Source organism: Macrotis lagotis, chromosome 2 (assembly GCF_037893015.1).
Source record: "Macrotis lagotis isolate mMagLag1 chromosome 2, bilby.v1.9.chrom.fasta, whole genome shotgun sequence".
In the NCBI taxonomy this organism is placed as follows: Eukaryota; Metazoa; Chordata; class Mammalia; order Peramelemorphia; family Peramelidae; genus Macrotis; species Macrotis lagotis.
In genome coordinates this window covers 7,908,157-7,912,953 of record NC_133659.1, presented here as the reverse complement: position 1 = coordinate 7,912,953, position 4,797 = coordinate 7,908,157, and the positions used below count along the sequence as shown (strand labels likewise).

General features: G+C 40.1%; 1 pseudogene; it reads right to left on the bottom strand.

Annotated features, from left to right (window-relative positions):
- Window positions 1-3,990: 3,990 nt before the first annotated feature.
- On the bottom strand, window positions 3,991-4,566 carry LOC141510916 (RING-box protein 2 pseudogene; annotated as a pseudogene).
- Window positions 4,567-4,797: the final 231 nt, after the last annotated feature.

The following is a 4,797-nucleotide window of genomic DNA, read 5'->3' as shown; positions in this document are numbered from 1 at the left end:
ATCATACAATAATTGGCTCTCAGTAAACATCTGTTGAATGCACCCGATTGGATATTTGAGGAACTGAAACATGAGGAAACTAGGATAATGCACTCAAAGTTAGGAATCTGGGAGACTGGAAGGATTGTGGGATATTCCACAGAAATAGGAAAGTTTTGAAGAAGGGAAGGTTTTATGAAGAAAGGTGATTTCAGTCATGCAAAGGTTGAGAGTTCTACCATGTCATAAAATCCCAGAGTTAGAAAGGTTCTTTGAGGCCACAAGTCCAATTCATACTGAAAATAATCTCTACCTCTGTAGATGAGGAGTTGTGTCACTGAGGTCCTTCTGGGGCTGCCCATTCCACTCCTGGGTAGTTCTGAGTATTGAGTATTATTTCACTCCCAGACCAGTAAGACATTTTTGAAAATAACAGTAGAGTTTGTCGTATATTTTGAGGTAAAAGCAGGAGATTCCTCACTATCCGAGCAATCCTCTTCCTCTTCTGCTTTTCATGCATAAATGCTCATCTGAGTTGATGTATCTTGAGGTTAAAAAGGTATAATTTTCGGGGGTGATGATCAACCTTAATGGACTTTCTCATTCCATCATTGCAGTGATCAGGCACAATTTTGGGCTCTCTGCGATGGAGAATATCATCTGTATCCAGAGAAAGAATTGTGGAGTTCAGACAAAGACCAAAGACCTTTAATTAAAAAAAGGTTGTCTTATTATGTAATCTTGCTGTCTCTTATATTTTATTATTTTCTTCTTAAAGATACGATTTCTCTCTCAACACACTCAATTTGGATCAATGTATACCATGGAAACAATGGAAAGACTGACAGAATGCCTCCTGTGGGGGTGGGGGAGGGAAGCAAGAGTAGGGGAAAAATTCAAAATAAATAAAATCTTTCCAAAATGTATAATTTTTTAGAAAGCGTTTCAAGTTGCAATCTCTTCCCTTTGCTCCTGCTCTGTCCTTTGAGATCAAGAAGAAACACTATATTTCCACTGTTGAGAAATAGCCATTTGAACATTTGAAGGGAGTTTTCATGTCTCCCCTAAGTTTTCCTCTTCACCAGCTGAAATAACTCCATTTCATTCAAACATTTGATATGCTGGATATATATATATATATATATATATATATATACTCAAAATCTGTATATATATTTGGCATCTACTCAAAGTCATTCGTCATCCCAATTTGCTGTTCCCTGTATGGTCTCCACCTTATCGATATCTTTAAATTGTAGATCTTTGGAATGAACATAACGCTTTACAGCAAAGGTTTGCAAACCTTTTGGCAAACTTTTTCCTTTCTTACAATAATTGAGGACACCTCCCATGCAGATCATTACTCTGATAACTCTAATGATAATAGCTTACACAAACCCTACTTCTCATTATTAGCATTTTGGTTCTCACAATGATAGCATTAGGTAATTAGTGCTAGAAATATCCTCATTTTATCAGTAAGGTCCTGGAGAGGTCAAAGAACATAACCGATGCCATCCAGATTAGAAATGGCCGATTTAGAACTTGGACCCCAAACTTTGACCTTAGTGGCCATTTTTTAATACCAGTTTTTCAATGCTCTTGAGAGGTGGTTGGGGGGGGGGGTTCTTTTCCACAACAGCTTCCAAAGGTAGTGTTTTTTAATGTGAACTAAAGACATGGAAAGATCTGGCTCTTAGGCAATGAATGCTCATCTGAGTCAGTGCAAAACAGGCTGAAGTGATTTTTCTTATAACAGATCCATAGGGGTTATAATAATTCACATTAATTATGAAGTCACATTTTCCTGTTTTCTTCAGTTACTAATGTAGATTAGACTAGAATCATAAGGGATAGTTTGTACAGACATTGAATGTGAGAATAGCTGTCATCAGACAACTTCAGCTCCCATTGTTAGTATGAGGGTATTTAGTTATGTGTAAAGACTAATGACATCAGAGGGTGATTAGAGTGATAGCCCCAGAGTCGGGAAGACCTCAATTCGAGTCCCTGACATAATACTGGTTCTGTGTCCAGAGGCTTGTCACCTAAATTCTCAGCATTAACTTGGGTAGTTCCCTAGGAGTGCTAGCTATGGATTAAGGAACTCAGCAAGCATTTATTTAGCACCTATTATATACCAACCATTGTGCTAAGCCCTGGAAATAGTAAGACAGTGATTGCAACAGTCCCTTTGCTTAAGGAACTGACATTCTAGGGGCGGGGGGAAGAGGAACCTTGTCTTGCTTATGCCTTGTTTCTTTTTCCTCTTATTCCACTTATTAATTCTTGGAGGAGAGAGAGAGAGAGAGAGAGAGAGAGAGAGAGAGAGAGAGAGAGAGAGAGAGAGAGAGAGAGAGGATTTTCTAGGCTCCTTGACTATTTGTCAAGATGTTAAGGGATAAATATTAACAAAATTTAGAATAAATGTAAATAATTTAAGAGACTATAAGATTACTACAGCTGAGGAGATAAGAAATATCCTCTTGTGGCAGCTAAGCTGTCCTTTGGATAAAGCTAGAATTTCATGAGCTTGGAATGAGAAAGGAGAGTGCTTCAGGCATTTGTGTGCAGGTTGCACAAAGTCATGGATGTGAATGATAAAATATATAAGAGAGAACATTGGGATGCAAAAGCTGTAGGATGCATAAGAAATAGCAAAGCATAATCAGTCAAGAAAAATTTGTTGGAGCCAGATAATGTCAGCCAGAAAAGTTTATATTTAATTCTATTAGCCATAAAAGTCCCTAAAACTTCCTGGGTAGAGCAGGAATGCCATCAGACCTATGTTTTATGGTGATGGTGATCAGTTTTTTTAATTGATATTTTATTTTATTTTTCCAATTACATGTTATGAAAGTTTTTCAACTTTCATCCATTTGCATGTTTGTTTTTAATTTTTTTAATCTTTTTAATCTTTTTTAATCTTTTTTAAATCTTTTAAATCTTTTAAATCTTTTTTAATCTTTTTAATCTTTTTAATCTTTTTAATTTTTTTAATCTTTTTTAATTTATTTAATATTTATTCTCATTTTCTACAAATAATGCTTTTTACATTAATAAGATATTCTTGTTTAAGAGTAAACAAAATACCCCCTCCTCCCCATATAGACTTGCTTGAACAATAAAGTAAAGGGGAGAGAAAAAAATTAAAATAAAAAAATACTAATAATTGTGGGTATGGCCAGGTGGCGCAATGGATGGAGCACCAGCGCTGGAGCCATGAGCACTGGAGCCCACATCCAGCCCTGTACACCCAACTATCATCCAGCCATGTGACATGCAAGCCACCCAAACCCCACTGCCCTTCAAAAACGAAAAAGAAAAAAGAAAAAAAAGACCCAAAATAAAATAGTAATAATAGTAGGGGTGGCTGGGTGGCGGACAGAGCATTGGCCCCTGAGCCAGGAGCACCCAGGTCCAAATCTGACCTCAGACATCCAAGGATCACCCTGCTATGCGGCCCCAGGCAGGCCACCCAGTCGCACCTGCCCTGCACACCCCCCCCCCAAATAATGACAACAAAAAATGTTCTTGAGTTTTTGTTTAACACCAACAACTCTGTTGCAGGTGGATCACATTGTTTATGATAAGTCCATCGCTAAAGTTACTTCCATATTTTTCCACCGTTGCCATTGATGATCACAACTCCCTCCTTTCATATTTCTCCACTACCATGTACTATATTTTCTCTCTGACTCTGCTGTAGGGTCGCTGAGTGGTGCAACAGACAGATCCCTGGCTCTGGGGTCAAGAGGCCCTGAGCCCCCATACCATGCCTAGTTAAATGAATGTTGCATTTATTATTTATTTTTTCAGGGAAAAAATACTCATTAGAACCAAACCATATCTTTACATGGATTAGATTTGGATGCTTTTATTCATGTCAGTAAATTTTAATGATCAAATATAAACATGCAAAACTCTCTCATCTGAATGGAAGTTACTTTCCTTTATTCTAGACTTTAGGAAAGTCATTTATATTGAAGCTTGTTTCTCTGATATGGCATTTCTAAGCAGTATCTATAATTCACACCAAAGAAAGAGAAAAGAATGTCATCTGTAACAGCCTGTTCTTACTTGTGGAGAAGCTCTAAAAAGAGGACCAAATGCCACAGCCTAGCTTCAGTGAATATCCAACTCATTCTTTTTACCAAGGAGAGACCAGTGAAATGATGCCATCTTTGGCATTAATGTGACACACCCAGGGTCTCAGACCTGGGCATTCAACGATGCCTTGGGTTTTCATTTGCCTATTCTCTGGACCACCCAGTCCTGCTGGCACAAAGGGCAACGATTGTTCTGTTTCACCCACAGGGACATGCAGCAATTATGGAAGGAACGGTTACATTCTCCCCAGACCACAACACAATCTTCTTGTTTGTTTTCAGCTTGACATCTTAGGCAGGCATCCATCACCTGGACCTGGCAGATGGTGCACGTGTCGTGCTCCACATCCCAACTCCACATGGCCACGGTGTTCCATTTCTTGAGGGAGAATATCTTGTCACCGGCGGCCTTGGGGCCCGAGCCGCCCGAGTGTGCGGCCGGCGCGCCCGGGTCATCTCCGTCCTCCGTGTCGGCCATGGCCGGCCGGTGGGGCAGAGGCTTGGGGCGAGCGCGGTGGGGAGCTATGGCGGCGGGGCTGGGCCTCCTTGGAGAGGCTGCGGCTCCCTCCAGAGGTGGCCTCCTGGAAGAGCTGGCCCGCGCCCAAGCCCCCCAATTTCTGTTTTTCTTGGAGTCTTTAGATGCAGGAGCTTGTGCTTCCTCATCTTCAGATTGAGTGTTTTGATCCTTCTTGGGTTCATATGCGAAATA